Below are 16,757 nucleotides of genomic sequence, written 5' to 3' on the forward strand. Positions count from 1 at the left end.
TTTGCCAGTATTTTATTGAGTATTTTTGCGTCGATATTCATAAGGGAAATTGGTCTGAAGTTCTCTTTCTTTGTTGGGTTTTTGTGTGGTTTAGGTATAAGAGTAATTGTGGCTTCGTAGAAGGAATTCGGTAGGGCTCCATCTTTTTCAATTTTGTGGAATAGTTTGGATAATATTGGTATGAGGTCTTCTATGAAGGTTTGATAGAATTCTGCACTAAACCCGTCTGGACCTGGGCTCTTTTTGGTTGGGAGACCTTTAATGACTGCTTCTATTTCCTTAGGAGTTATGGGGTTGTTTGACTGGTTTATCTGTTCCTGATTTAACTTCGATACCTGGTATCTGTCTAGGAAGATTTTCAAGTTTTGTTGAATATAGGTTTTTATAGTAAGATCTGATGATTTTTTTGAATTTCCTCTGAATCTGTAGTTATGTCTCCCTTTTCATTTCTGATTTTGTTAATTTGGACGCACTCTCTGTGTCCTCTCGTTAGTCTGGCTAAGGGTTTATCTATCTTGTTGATTTTCTCAAAGAACCAACTTTTGGTTCTGTTGATTCTTTCTATGGTCCTTTTTGTTTCTACTTGGTTGATTTCAGCTCTGAGTTTGATTATTTCCTGCCTTCTACTCCTCCTGGGTGTATTTGCTTCTTTTTGTTCTAGAGCTTTTAGGTGTGCTGTCAAGCTGCTGACATATGCTCTTTCCTGTTTCTTTCTGCAGGCACTCAGCGCTATGAGTTTTCCTCTTAGCACAGCTTTCATTGTGTCCCATAAGTTTGGGTATGTTGTACCTTCATTTTCATTAAATTCTAAAAAGTATTTCATTTCTTTCTTTATTTCTTCCTTGACCAGGTTATCATTGAGTAGAGCATTGTTCAATTTCCACGTATATGTGGGCATTCTTCCCTTATTGTTATTGAAGACCAGTTTTAGGCCGTGGTGGTCTGATAGCACGCATGGGATTATTTCTATCTTTCTGTACCTTTTGAGGCCCGTTTTTTGACCAATTATATGGTCAATTTTGGAGAAAGTACCATGAGGAGCTGAGAAGAAGGTATATCCTTTTGCTTTAATATAGAATGTTCTATAAATATCCATTAAGTCCATTTGGCTTATGACTTCTCTTAGTCTGTCGACATCACTGTTTATTTCTGTTTCCATGATGTGTCCATTGATGAGAGTGGGGTGTTGAAATCTCCCACTATTATTGTGTGAGTTGCAATGTGTGTTTTGAGCTTTAGTAAGGTTTCTTTCACATATGTAGGTGCCCTTGTATTTGGGGCATAGATATTTAGGATTGAGAGTTCATCTTGGTGGATTTTTCCTTTGATAAATATGAAGTGTCCTTCCTTATCTTTTTTGATGACTTTTAGTTGGAAATTGATTTTATTTGATATTAGAATGGCTACTTCAGCTTGCTTCTTCTGACCATTTGCTTGGAAAGTTGTTTTCCAGCCTTTCACTCTGAGGTAGTGTCTGTCTTTGTCTCTGAGGTGTGTTTCTTGTAGGCAGCAGAATGCAGGGTCCTCGTTGCGTATCCAGTTTGTTAATCTATGTCTTTTTATTGGGGAGTTGAGGCCATTGATATTGAGAGGTATTAAGGAATAGTGATTATTGCTTCCCGTTATATTCATATTTGGAAGTGAGGTTATCATTGTGTGCTTTCATTCTCTTTGTTTTGTTGCCAAGACGATTAGTTTCTTGCTTCTTCTAGGGTATAGCTTGCCTCCTTATGTTGGGCTTTACCATTTATTATCCTTTGTAGTGCTGGATTTGTAGAAAGATATTGTGTAAATTTGGTTTTCTCATGGAATATCTTGGTTTCTCCATCAATGTTAATTGAGTGTTTTGCTGGATACAGTAACCTGGGCTGGCATTTGTGCTCTCTTAGGGTCTGTATGACATCAGTCCAGGATCTTCTGGCCTTCATAGTTTCTGGCGAGAAGTCTGGTGTGATTCTGATAGGTCTGCCTTTATATGTTACTTGACCTTTTTCCCTTACTGCTTTTAATATTCTTTCTTTATTTTGTGCATTTGGTGTTTTGACAATTATGTGACGGGAGGTGTTTCTTTTCTGGTCCAATCTATTTGGAGTTCTGTAGGCTTCTTGTATGTCTATGGGTATCTCTTTTTTTAGGTTAGGGAAGTTTTCTTCTATGATTTTGTTGAAGATATTTACTGGTCCTTTGAGCTGGGAGTCTTCACTCTCTTCTATACCTATTATCCTTAGGTTTGATCTTCTCATTGAGTCCTGGATTTCCTGTATGTTTTGGACCAGTAGCTTTTTCCGCTTTACATTATCTTTGACAGTTGAGTCAATGATTTCTATGGAATCTTCTGCTCCGGAGATTCTCTCTTCCATCTCTTGTATTCTGTTGGTGAAGCTTGTATCTACAGCTCCTTGTCTCTTCTTTTGGTTTTCTATATCCAGGGTTGTTTCCATGTGTTCTTTCTTGATTGCTTCTATTTCCATTTTTAATTCCTTCAACTGTTTGATTGTGTTTTCCTGGAATTCTTTCCGGGATTTTTGTGTCTCCTCTCTATGAGCTTCTACTTGTTTATTTATGTTTTCCTGGAATTCTTTCAGGGATTTTTGTGTCTCCTCTCTATGGGCTTCTACTTGTTTATTTATGTTTTCCTGGAATTCTTTCAGGCATTTTTGCGATTCCTCTCTGTAGGCTTCTACTTGTTCTCTAAGGGAGTTCTTCATGTCTTTCTTGAAGTCCTCCAGCATCATGATCAAAAATGATTTTGAAACTAGATCTTGCTTTTCTGGTGTGTTTGGATATTCCATGTTTGTTTTGATGGGAGAATTGGGCTCCGATGGTGCCATGTAGTCTTGGTTTCTGTTGCTTGGGTTCCTGCGCTTGCCTCTCGCCATCAGATTATGTCTAGTGTTACTTTGTTCTGCTATTTCTGACAGTGGTAGACTGTCCTATAAGCCTGTGTGTCAGGAGTGCTGTAGACCTGTTTTCCTCTCTTTCAGTCAGTTATGGGGACAGAGTGTTCTGCTTTCAGGCGTGTAGTTTTTCCTCTCTACAGGTCTTCAGCTCTTCCTGTGGCCCTGTGTCTTGAGTTCACCAGGCAGCTTTCTTGCAGCAGAAAATTTGGTCTTACCTGTGGTCCCGAGGCTCACGTTCGCTCATGGGGTGTTGCCCACGGGCTCTCTGCAGCGGCAGCAACCAGGAAGACCTGTGCTGCCCATTCCGGGAGCTTCAGTGCACCAGGGTTCCAGATGGTCTTTGGCTTTTTCCTCTGGCGTCCGAGATGTGTGTGCAGAGAGCAGTCTCTTCTGGTTTCCCAGGCTTGTCTGCCTCTCTGAAGGTTTAGCTCTCCCTCCCACGGGATTTGGGTGCAGAGAACTGTTTATCCGGTCTGTTTCCTTCAGGTTCCGGCGGTGTCTCTGGCAGGGGTCCTGCCGCTCCTGGGCCTTCCCCCACGGGAGCCCAGAGGTCTTATACAGTTTCCTCTTGGGCCATGGATGTGGGAAGGGGTGAGCAGTGTTGGTGGTCTCTTCCGCTCTGCAGCCTCAGGAGTGCCCACCTGACCAGGCGGTTGGGTCTCTCTCTCTCATGGGGTCTGGGAGCAGAGAGCTGCTGCGGGCCGGGCCATATTTGTCTTTCTTAATCAAGCATATTTAGGATAACCCCTGATATCAAGTTTCACCCATTTCTTACAAATGTCACAATTTAATTTCTTTCTTTACAGTTGAATAAACTTTCACTGTATGCGTACACCATCATTTCATCATCTAATCGTCTGCTGATGAGCTGTTAAGATGGCAATGATGAAGCGAGAGGCAATAATCATGGACTATTAGCTCTGCTGTAGGACTTAGAGCCCTGTGGGCATGTGCACACAAGTAGGAAGAGCAAGCCATTTCTCTTCATGTGACCGTGGAACCTTCATTCTCACTTTCATAGCGACTCCACTAAATCACATTCCTACACGAATTATAGAGAATTCGGCTTTCTGCAGATTCCCCGTGGGCATCTGTTTATGTTAGCTTTGTTTGATATTCTCTACTATGAATGATGTCTGATGAAATCTCAAAGCAGTTTGTATCTATGTTGTCCTGATTTCTGATGATATACTTCATAGTGCTTCAAATAACTATTGGCCATCTGTCTTCCTTCTGTTAGAACAATCTCTTCTGTCTATTAGCCTATCTGTTGAGTTGAAGTCTTCGAATTTTGTTTGTTCTAGATTTCAACCACAGTTAGCAGCTGGTGTTTGTCTCTTATCCAGTGTTAAGTGTGTTCTCTAGGGTTTTTTTCCTTTGCTATGTAGAAGCATTTTAGCTTAAGGCAATCCTGCTAGTCAGTTCTTGAGGTTATTTTTTTGGTGGTGGGGGTTGTTTGTTTGTTTTGTATTGTTTGTTTGTTTTTTTTTTGCTGTGCTATTTGAGACCTGTTCAGAAGTCTTTTTTCTGTATACCTATCTTAAAGTTAGTTCCTTCTGCCTTCCCTGTTAACATCTGTGATTCATTTTGATTTGTTTACAGTGTTCAAGTCGGTATGACTGTATTATTGTTCAGGCAAACATCCACACAGTTTTTCTGAGGAAGACTTTTGCTTCTGCAATGTATAATTTTAACATTGCCGTCAAAGTTCAGGAGTCTGTAGGCATGTGGATTAATTTATCAGTTTTTCTGCTTTGGTAAATCAATCCCCATAATGTATGTATCTGTTTCTGTGGTGACAGCATGAATTGCTTTCACTATGGCCCTGTAGTATAATTTGAGAATAGCTGCCATTGCCCAAAATGCTGACCCAGAATGTTCCTGTCTAAAATTACTGCAGGGGCAAAAATGAAGAGCATAAGAGAAAGGAGGTCCAGTATCAGGCCCAAATTGGGATCCAGCTCAAGGGGAGGCTCCAAGGCCTGACACTATTACTGATGCTATCGTGTGCTTACAGACAGGAGCCTAGCATGGATGTCCTCTGAGAGGCCCAACAAGAAGCTGAAAGAATCAGGTGAAGATATTTATACCCAATCAAAGGACAGAAACCGGGGACCCCTTTGGTTGAATTAGGGAAAAGCTGGAAGAAGCTTAGGAGGAGGGTGACCCCATAGGAAGACCAGCAGTCTCAACTAATCTGAACCCTTGAGATCTCAGACACAGAACCACCAGCCAGGCAGCATACATGAGCTGATATGAGGCCTCCAACACAGATACAGCAAAGGACTGCCTGGTCTGGCCTCAGTGAGAGAAGCACCTAACCCTTGAGAGACTGGAATGTTTTCTTTACTCAGTATCCTTTTAGTATTTCTTTAGCCATTCATAGACTTTTCTGATTCTATTAGAATTTTACTATCATTTTTCCTGTTTATATGAAGACCCAATTTAAACTTTAATTGATATTGTGTTCCATTTATAGACAGTTTTTAGTAATATTGATTTTCACACTATTATGATTGATCATGAGCCTGGGAGGTCTTTTTAACTAGTGTATTCTTCGATTTCTTTCCTAAGATCCTCTAAGTTTTCATCTCAGATATTTTACATCCCCTTGGTTGGGTATGTTTTTAGGTACTATATTAATGTTTCTGAAATTGTTATGAATAGGAATCTGTACTAAGAAAGTACACAAGAATCTTACATATTTTTATAGGTGGACCTTATCGTGACACTTCGCTGAAAGTGTTTATCAGACCTGAGAACCTCCTGGTGGGTTTGCTTTGATTATCATTTCTTTCTTCTCTTCTACCGCGGACAGGGGTTATCTGCATTACTGTGTCAGACATGACTGACTCCTTCCTAGAACATCTGTTTCTCTATGAAGTTTACTGTTGGCCAGGTGTCATGATCCCAACTTCCTTGCATAAAATCCCTCTAAGTGTATTCCTTTGATGGTAGCTTCATCATCAAGCCCTGAATTTCTTTAATCTGTATTTATTTTGAAACACTTGCATTTCTCCACCAATTTTGGAACACAATTTTTGCTGGGTATAGCAGCCGTAGGTGGCACCATTTCATGGTTTAGGGTTCTAGACTGAATAAAGAGGAGATGGTAAAGGAGACACAGCATTCACTTCTGTCTGCTCCTTGAATTGATGGAGTGTGGTCACTGTTTCACATGTTTATTGATACCTAGGACTTTTTCATCATGAGGAAGCAGGACTTCAAACTGTGATAGAACACAAACTTCTCAGGTCTTTGGTGCCTCTTGTCAGAACATTGAAAACCACAGTGAATATATTAACTAACACATGGACTTTCAAGTATGCTTATGGGAGAATTGATGCCACTCTTATATTTCTTTGTAGGTGAGTTAGTGTTTAATTATCTCCTATGGCTTTTCATTGTTCTTTGTTTTGCATTTTTTACATTGGTGATAATGATTTGTTATTGAGGTGTTCTTCTCTGATCACGTCTGTTTGGGTTTTTAAGTCCTCTGGTGTTTAGGTGTCATTTTTTTCTCTAGACTTAGAATATTTTCCATTATAATTTCATTGGGCCCTTCATCTCTGATCTCCACTTCATTGCAGCTCCTTCTTCTACTCAGCAGATTCTTGGGTTTGCTCTTTTGAATGAGTATCAAAACTCTGGGAAGCTTTGTTCATGCTCAGCATTTTCCTTTATAAATAAAGAATATATTATCTTATCTCTTTGAAACTTGTTCTGCTGGGTTTTGTCTGTTGATGGTGTTTCCTAGCATGCTTAACCTTAACTAATCGAGTCTTTATGTGTAGCATTTCTCTTTACTTCTTTTACAAATCCTTAATTTTCTTGCTGATGTCTTCTGCCACGATTTTGAATTTTACCTCCACATTTCACTTAGGGGTTGACTTGACCTCCTCACCTCATTAACCTGAGTCTTATGTGGTCTTTGACTTTCTTTAAAGTGGGACTCGGAAATGTTTTTCTGGCAAGTCAGTTACCTCAGCATCTTTGGCTTCTGTCACTGAGAATTTGGGATCTTGTGGAAGTGTTTTCTTTTCTCATTTGTTTTAAAAAGGTTACTTTAAAAAAGTTTTGAATATCACAAATATATGTTGATCATATTCAGCCTAATAATTCTTCCAAGATCCACCTATCCTTATCCACTGAATATTTGTCCATTTTTAAGCCCTTCCAGACCATTTTGTGCTGCTGAAAATATTCTCGGGTGTGTGTTCTTTTACTGGAACATGACTGAATAGCCAGAGGCTACATTCTTAGATGAATGTGACCTCCATTACCAAGCAGCTAACAACTTTTCCTCATGTTCTGTGCACGCCTTTGCATGAGTATGTCCTTCGCTTTTAATTTTCCCATTTTCTACTCTTTTTGTTTATTTTATAGGTCCTTTTGGTGAGCAAGTTTGCCTTCCTCCTTCCTTCCCCCTTTCTTTCCTCCCTTCTTTTTTTCCTTTTTTTCCTGTTCCTTCTTTTTTCATGTGTTTATGATATATCACACCATTGATTACATATCTGCAGTTATATTTATAACTTTGGAGTTATCAGAAAAAGACAATGATTCCCTGGCTTCTTGGAGGTTCTGATGTCTTCCCTAGGAATCTCTGATGATTAATAATTCACAGAGTGACAGAGGTTGCCAAGGAGTATCAGGATAGATCCTAAACTTATTATCCCAGAAGATTCCAAAAGTGGTCTTGTTTGTGCTTTGAAGCTGTATGCTGAAGACTTGAGGTCACACTAGGCAGTGTTCCATGTCATATGAACCCATGTCATGTGAGTGTGTATGAGCATAAAAGCCTGGGAGAGCCAAGTTCAGCAAATACATTGACTTTTGAAGATATACAGATTCTTATCTCATTGAGTAGAATTGTTGATCAGTTGCCTGGTTCTCTTTTCCTCATAGACAGAAGCTTCCTTGTCCTTTCTCTGCACATGGCTCTCTAAAGCTTTATTCCACATCCCAGACACTATCATGCATTTTTTGTTACAAACCTACGTATTACTCCAATTTCTATTTTTAATAAAGATGTTAGCTTTAATGAGTTATTTTATTTTTTATTATGTGTTTGTGTGTCTGTGTATGTGCCAGATACCTGTGGAGACCAAGAACATCAGAAGCCTATATGGCTGGTGATGAAGATGGTTGCGAACTGCCATGTGTAGGTGCTATCAAAGAAACTATGGTCTTTTGCAAGATCATATGTCTCCTTAGCTGATGGGATGTGTATCCAGATCATACTTGTTTTATTGTCACAACTTTCATGTGTTGGGACTCCATAACTGCAGTTCTCATATAGCCCATGCAGGCCCCCAACCATGATCTTCCCTTACTTTCTAAGTGCATGGATTAGAGACATGCACTACCTCATATGACTTGTATTTACTAATCTTCAGTATCATTGCTATTTTCTACTTATCCTTGATAATAAATGCTTTATCCTAGGTAGCCACGGAATTACCATGCTATGTGAAATCATGGACTCAGTATTTTTCTCATTCCAATTAATCAAACCTCATATCAAGATGTTTGCTTGAGGCAGCATGAGGTGTCTGATATAATAACATATCTGTGAAAAAACAAATGATAGCCATGGGGGAAAAGACATTGGGGTCTGCATGATGGACTCATTCTGGAGGGTAAAATAGCATGGTTGTTCTAGAAATGTGTTTACAGCTTGCATATTGATCTGTACCCGGAACATATTCACCCTCTTCCTAGAACCAGAAGTTGATAACACATTTCCCCACTGTCATGAGTTCTATTACCTTCCTTTAATTTTCTCCCATATGTCATTTGCCATTTCAAACATCACTTCTTTTATGTTTTAGAATGTGACATTTTCAGTAAGCAGGTCAGCAATATATCAGAAAATGCCTTTAGCTGAATAAAATTTCCTTATAGTAAGTAGAAGAATTAAGTTCTTAATACTCCCTTGTAATACCACAGAACTAAGATTCACAGACTCCACAATTCTTTCATCAGGTAAAAGAACCTCTAGTCCTATAACCGGGCTTTTAAATAGAGGATATTTTTCTGAGCACATGTTAAGTTCCATTCTTCCAGATCAAGAATGTTCACTATACCAACCAACCAGAGCCCTCAGGGACTAAACCACCATCCAAAGAGTACACATGGACAGACCCATGGCTCCAGCTGCATTTGTAGCAGAGGATGGCCTTGCTGGGCACCAATGGGAGGAGAAGTCCTTGGTTCTGCCAGGGCTCGACAACCACCCCACCCCCCTAATGTAGGGGAATGTCAGGACAGGGAGGCAGGAAGGGGTGAGTGGGTAGGGGAACACCCTCATAGAAGGAGGATGGGGGGTGGGATAGGGGGGTTATGGACAGGAAGCCAGGAAAAGGTGTAACATTTGAAATGTAAATAAAAAATCCAATAGAAATGCAAAAAAGAATTCTCACTGTATTTTATAATTTCAACGTCTAATTATGATATTTTTGGTGAATTTGAAGGTATCTGTAAGGCATCACAGGAAAGCATGCCATTAAACTCTGCTGGGCTTGATTTTAAGTCATGACTCCATCTAGACCACGATATCTACCATGCACAGGATTACTGCAACCAAGTCATGTAACTCAGGAACACAAAACTTACTCACTTTAAGAAAGAAGAGACAATATGTTTGATGTAAGTGTTAAACCTAAAAGTTATAAACAATTAGTCTTAAGGGGCCCCCACACAAAAGTTACCAAACAAACCCAAGTATGGTTTTATAGGACTTTGAAATGTTCCCAAGTATCATCTCAATTATCGTTAAGATGAGTTCTTATATTTCTCCTAAGTCTTCTCTCTGCAATAGAGTATGCCAATGATTTTCATTCTCCTAGCAAAGGTCGAGAAATCTGTCTTAGAAACTATGATAAGCAACGCTCATGAAAGGCCAAGATTGTCTTCCTAATGTGACTCAGATTGTAACTGGGGAGAGAAGAGAAGGAGCATTCATAACAAACCGTAATAAACACTTTAGGATTCCAAAGAATCACAGTCACGAACTCAGTACTGTCCTTCTGATTAACCTGGCCTCCTAGCACACAGCCTCTTGGAGACCTTGTGAGGAGTTTGTCCTCATTTCTTATGATGGCTTTTGTATTTCTTCCTTTTCTTCTCTTCTTGCTCCTTCTCCTCTGTCCTCTTCCTATCCACCACCTTCCCCTTGTACTCTTTTTCCTCTTTCTCCTCTCAGTGTTGTCGTCGTCTACTTCCCCCTCCCCCTCCCCCTCCCCCTCCTCCTCCTCCTCCCCCTCCTCCTCCTCCTCCTTCTTCTTCTTCATCCTCCCTGCCCCCCCAACAGTCAAGGTCTTTCTATTTAGTCATGGTTAGCTTTGTACTTGCTTATGCAACCGAATCTGACTTCAAACTCACCAGAATCCTCCAGCCTTAGTATCCCATGTGATTGGATTATAGGTATGTGTATAGACAGCAAGCTTTTACTGTTGCTACAAATCACTCAGAAATAAACATTCAGTTTTGTTAGTAAATATTACAAGGAATAATCCTGGAGTTACAGAAACTGTTGGTAACAGTCAAAATTATAGGATCATTCTGGGTTCATTTTTAAAAGAATCTTTACTGAAGCATAATTTAAAAACATTGAAGAGTTATGATGACAGTGAGATGTTGTAATATGTCTATACCCATGCAATTCTCACACCAACCGCAATGAGCACGCTCACCAGAGTTTTAGTTCATTCATTTCCTCCTTACTTTTATTCTTCATCCTTCCCTTCTGCTGTCTTCTGTTTTTTAATATTATTTTAACAGTCCAGTTGTTATCCCCTTCCTGATCCACAGTCTAACAGTTCTTCATCCAATACTTCCTCCCAGTTTCCAAGAGGATGTCCCTACCCCACCCCTGCCAGGCCTCCCCACTTTCTGGGGCCTCAAGTCTCTTGAGGGTTAGGTGCTTCTTCTCTCAGTGAAGCCAGACCAGGTAGTCCTCTGCTGTATGTGTGTTGGGGGTATCAAATCAGCCAGTGTATATTGCCTGGTTGGTGGCTCAGTGTCTGAAGGATTTTAGGAGTACAGGTTTGTTGAGTCTACTGGTTTTCCCATGGGGCCACCCTCCTCCTCAGCTTCTTCCAGCCTTTTCCTATTTCAACCACAGGGTTCCCTGACTGAGTCCATTGGTTGGGTGTAAGTATCCGCACCTGATTCTTCCAGCTGCTTTGTTAGTCCTCTGGTAGGGCAGCCGTGCTATCTCTTATCATGCATGTCCTTCCCCATGTAACTGCTGAGAAGCTTTACAGCATTTAGGTTATTTTCCACTTCCTGGTTTTTTATTTGAATGAAATTTACAATATGTACTTTCAGTGGCTGTTTATTATCATTAATTGTATTCCAAGGTGCAGATATGCCAAAATTTGTTTGACGGGTCTCTGTTTCCACCTTTTGATGATAGGAAACCAACTTTTGGTAAAGAAAGCTGCTATGAATCATCACTTGCTTCCTTCATATGGGCAATGTTCAGTTTTTGAGATCATATAATATTTCCCAGGCCAACATGACGGCTCTTTACATGCACCACAGTGTGGAAGTGCCCAGCAGGTCTGTGTCCTCTACCTGTAAGGTTAACAATAACAACAACAACAGCAACAACCACCACCACAGGTCTGAACCTGCATTCGATGCCTCTCTGTCCATTTTGTGTTTGTATGTATGGCTCGATTTGCAGCAGGTTACACTGAAGAGTGGTTGTTTCCCCAGTGAGACTCACTTGGAGAAAATGAAATGTTCCTCTGTAAGTGGTTATTTATTGGATACAGTTTCCCGTTAGAGATGGGGCCACACATCCATATCTCCTCTTAGTCCTGGAACAGCGTCTTGTGCAGATCTTTGCAGGACCTGCGTGTGCTCTCTGCCACAGTCTCTCTGAGTTCATATGTGCTTTGGTGCTGCTGTGTTAAGAAGGCATTGCTTTGGTGGGGTCTGGTTGGTTGATACTGTTTTTCTTCCTATGGGGTTGCAAACCCCTTCAGCTCCTTCAGTCCTTTCTCTAACTCCTCCATGGGTCCCCTTGTTCAGTACAATGGTAAGCTGCAACCATCCTCATCTGTACCAGCAGGACTCTGGCAGAGCCTCTCAGGGGACACCCATATCTGGCTCCTGTCAGCAAGCACTTCTTGGCATCAGCAATAGTGACTGGGTTTGGTGGCAGCATATGGGGTGGATCCCCAGGTGGGGCAGTCCCTGCATGGCCTTTCCTTCAGACCCTGCTCCAATCTTTGTCCCTGCCAGGACACTGAAGTTGGAGTGGGTGGGTGGGTGGAAGTGGGAGCCTCCTCAGAGAAGCAGGGGGAGGGGGTGTGGGAGAGGGGGGAAAGGGAATAACATTTGAAATGAAAATATAAAACATATCCAAGAAAAATATATTTTTAAAAAAGAAGGCATTGCTTCCTCGGAGTGCTCTGTCCTCTTTGGCTCTTGTGCCCTTTCTGCCTCCTCATCTGCAGGGTTCCTTGAGTCCTGAGTGAGGGATTGGATGGAGCGTTCCAAGGTCTCTCCCTCTCTACACATTTTCTGACTGTGAGTCTTCTATTTATTCCATTCTCTACAGGAGTTAGCTTCTCTGACAATGGCTGAGCAAGCCAGGGATATATATGCATGGCAGACTGTTATTAAGAATCATTTTATCTTTATATTCCTTTAATAGAATAGTAGTGTTTGTTTTTTCCTAGGTCTAAATACATTCTAGCCTTAGGTTCTTTTAATGCTTGTAGTTTTAATGTTATATATGAGAAACCATGGCATAATTGATGACACAGAAAGTTTATCTTATATTTCCCTTCAGTTAAATTTTAAAAATCACTTACATATTAAATATGTCACATTTTGATTGGATTTTTGTATGTGACTTGTATATTATACACGTATTTTGCTTTCACATATGTGTAATATAAATATATAATAGCCAGAATTCCAAATAAATTGTTAAAGTCAATATCTCTCCAATATTTTGGTATATATAAGGCTAACAAAAGCTGAGGATGATGGACAACGGGAGACAAGGAAATGATCATGACAGAAAAATAAGTATGTAGTATTCTAGTACTGGCTGGTGATTTATGTGACGACTCAATGAATAGACAAGGTTGGAATAATAGAAAAATAAATACGAGCAAAATAAATCTTTAAAGCAATAATGGCAAGTTATTTAATTCAATATAATGCTATTTTGCCAAATATTATTATGTTATACATACCATTCTCATTTCCGCTTCCAACTTTGCATTTCAGCAGTTTTTTTTCTAAAGACGTCTTTCTGTATGAAGGGAGGGGTGTGTATTAGCATGTGCTGTATGGACATGTGTCTACATCTATATGTGCTATATGGGTGTATATGTGTTTGTATGTTTGCATGCATTGGAGACAGATGGTGATGTTTTCATTAATTGCTCTATAATTTGTTTTTGAGACAAAGACTTTCTTTGAGCCTGGAGCTCACAGATTTCATTGGAGTAGCTGGCCAACAAGCCCAGGTGTCCTCTGAGTCTTTTCCATAGAGGGTGAATAATTACACACAGCCATGAAGATTTTATGTGAGTGCTGGGGATCCAAGCGCAGGTTATTATGCGTGTATAGGAAGTGCTTTATCTAGTGAGTATGCTCCCAGCTCCAGACCTTCATGGGTTTTCTCACTTGTCCTCTGAGAACCAGGTTTCTCCAGCATGCTATACCTTTTCTTTAAACTCTGATGAATTACATATCGGGGTTGGTGCAATTCTTATCTATATTTTAGTATTCTTTGACATCCAAGTTCAAACCTTACCCAATGGAGGAAATGCCTTTTTACAGATGTCAGGTGTCTTGGCAGAGTGACTTGATTCTTCTGTGTTCTAGACATTTGAACATCAGTTGTTACAGTGATGCTTGTGCCTGCAAATTCAGATTCCCCAGCAGATTGCCATGATCTGTTTGAGCATTTCCTGTGAGTGACAACCAGAGCCCATTCAGAGAATCATCTTATGGGTGGTGTGAAGAGTAAGTGTTCATTGTACAAATGGTCAAATAACTTAGAAACCTTAGGACATATGGAACTAAGTTATCTTTTGATACATTTAAGAAAGTGGAGTAATATAACGATTCAGAGAGCCAGATTAGGTGCAGTTGCACATACATACAGATATACATACATATGTATCGTGTATGTGCATATAGTATATCAGTTATAGTATATATCATAATAAATATATTATTTAGTATATATATATATATATATATATATATGATAACCCTTTACCAACAAAATTATGGCAGATGGTTGAACAACATTGAGCATCTACTTATATGTTTTATATATGTACATTCACATATACATATAAATAATATATGCCACATATATTGAATATATGATACTGAGGTCATTATGAGGAAGATTGCTTTTAAATAGTTAACACTTCCTGAAAGCAGAATTATCTATTTTAAGAACCTGATCACGTCAGCAGAGTTTATTCTGTGTATGTTCTGTAACTACTTGGCAAAGACATTGCAGATAAAATAAAAACCTTTCCTGAGTCTAGAAGAAAGTCTATCCACAAAACATGATGATCGTTTAATTTGAAATGTTGCATGCTATTTATTCAGACATTGCCCACAATTTGTGATTCAGCCATCTCTCTCCACCTCCTATATTTCTCTATCAACACAAGCTCAAAAAATTATAAGGTCAGAAAACAATAAGAAGAAAATAAAGCTTATATCATTTTACATCTTAATTCATCTTTAATTACCCAGTTTACATCTTTAAATCACTATATTAACGGAAAGCTACCTTAAAGATGGTCGTCTTAACCTGTTGCCTGCTCAGAAGCCTTTGAGAACAGTGGATGGTCTTAGGGCTCGTGGCTGAAAGGCACTGAGCATCTACTAATGTGTTTCTACCATGCATTATTTTCATCCTCCTGATTTTTCTTCCCAGCGGGCCTACCATCATTGATTCAGGTACAGAGTAGTTGTTCGACACCATTTAACTTGTATGTGATCCGATGAACTAACCCAACCTCTACATTCAATTCAAACCATCAAGAGCATAGGTTCCCTTTAAACCTGCTACTCACATAGATTATTTGATTATACTCTTGGCTCTCCTCAATTTTCTATAGTGGTTGCCATATGTAAACTTGATTCAAATGAATCTATTTGTTGGATTCCAAATACTTTTGCATCTGTTCTGCAACTAACCAAACAACTTCACTAGCTGCTAAAATAGATTAACTTTTTATTTATGTTTATCTGTATGTGCTTGTGAAAGCTTTTTTTTTTTTTTTTTTTTTTTTTTTTTTTTTTTTTTTTTTTTGGTTTTTTGGTTTGTTTGGTTTTTTGTATGTGAATGCAGTTGACTACAGAGGCCAGAAGAGAGGATTTCAGATTCCCTAGAGCTGGAGTTGTTTGCTTTTGTGAGCCATCCAATGTACATGCTGGGACGCAAATCCTGGTCCTTTGGAAGAAGCAGGTGTCAGTTATCTCTGAGCTATTTCTCCAGCCCCATTCCAACTTAAAAACAAACAAATAAAAAACCCAAATAAACAAACAAGCAAAGAATCTCAGCTTGATTTATATGAAATGAACATAATACAACTAATTAATTTCTAGGGATTTCAGAAGTTTAAAGAATTTTATAAAATGTCCCAATGCAGTCCAAGTTTATAGTGAATTTTCATTTCATATCAGCTCTTGTCATTTTTATAACCATTATTATTACACACTTCATAGGGTCAAGTGGAAATGCATGTATGTCTATTTTAAAATTAAATAATACCCTGACTGTCAAGGCATTGCAGGTGTGACTCTTATGTCACATGTGTGTCAGTAGGTGCCAGAGAAGAGCTAGGCTATGTCTATGTTCAGTGGTTTGGCCTGTGAACATCTGAAGGATCAGTATCCGAACACTCCCTAAGAAAGGCAAACCTGAGAGCAGTCTGGCACCAGGCAAGACTGGATGGGCTCCCAGGACAGAAAGCAAGCTAGAGACTAGAGGAACTCCACCTATGACTATGGCTCGCAAGGAGACATGTGGGCAGGCTGGGCGAAGTGTGTTCACCAGATGACTACCAGAGTGTAGTCCTGGAGCCCGGAAAGGGAACTAGTCTGAGATGACCACCGGTCTGCAGTCCTGCAGGCCTGGGATGTGGGGAGAGCATGCCTGAGAGGACCCCTGTTCAGCACCATAATGAATGAGCAGGGAATAACACTCCTAAGACAACCGCAGACATTCTGAGACTCTGTGCACAATTAAGAGTAATACGTAAGTGGTAGAGAAGAGGAGGATACAGATGCAACTCAGAGAGAGTCAGAACTGGAGACACGAGGATAGTGATAAACATCCCGATGTGAGAAGCCGGAGGTTCCACCTGGAAACATGTTAGGATACTGGCCTGAGGGGCAACATTTTGGTCCACCGCCCTACAATAGCAGAGGTTTGTTATCACCAAAGGAGATTGGTATGGTCCTGGTTTGGACTGCTGCCTGGGGACATGTGAATATCTGATAGATGAGCAGAACTGTGTTCCCCGCCCATTGTGGACACCATAGCAGGACTGGTCCTGGGGCTGTGAGAACAAGAGGTCTGACCCCAGGGCCTCCAGCTAGCTGCTGTATTTGCAAGAGAGGGCCACATACATTGCAGGAGTCATCGGGGAGCCTGCCCCGAGGGTATCAGGATGGGAGAACTGGCACTGCCACTTGTGTCTCGTGCAGTAATACAGGACTAAAACTCCTATTTTTTTTTTAATGGTTTCATAGTTTCCACATTGGGAATCTTAAAACATGAAGCATTTACTTACAAATAGCAGGGAACATAAAAATACATCAAGTGGTTAGAAAGTTCAACTGAGCAATGCC

General features: G+C 40.0%; 1 non-coding gene across 1 annotated transcript; it reads left to right on the plus strand.

Annotated features, from left to right (window-relative positions):
* Positions 1–15,675: 15,675 nt before the first annotated feature.
* On the plus strand, positions 15,676–15,807 carry LOC120093987 (small nucleolar RNA SNORA17). The gene has a single exon (XR_015626259.1). It is a non-coding gene; the product is annotated as a small nucleolar RNA SNORA17 (small nucleolar RNA).
* Positions 15,808–16,757: the final 950 nt, after the last annotated feature.

This window comes from Rattus norvegicus, chromosome 7 (assembly GCF_021556685.1).
Source record: "Rattus norvegicus strain SHRSP/BbbUtx chromosome 7, alternate assembly SHRSP_T2T, whole genome shotgun sequence".
Lineage (NCBI taxonomy): Eukaryota > Metazoa > Chordata > Mammalia > Rodentia > Muridae > Rattus > Rattus norvegicus.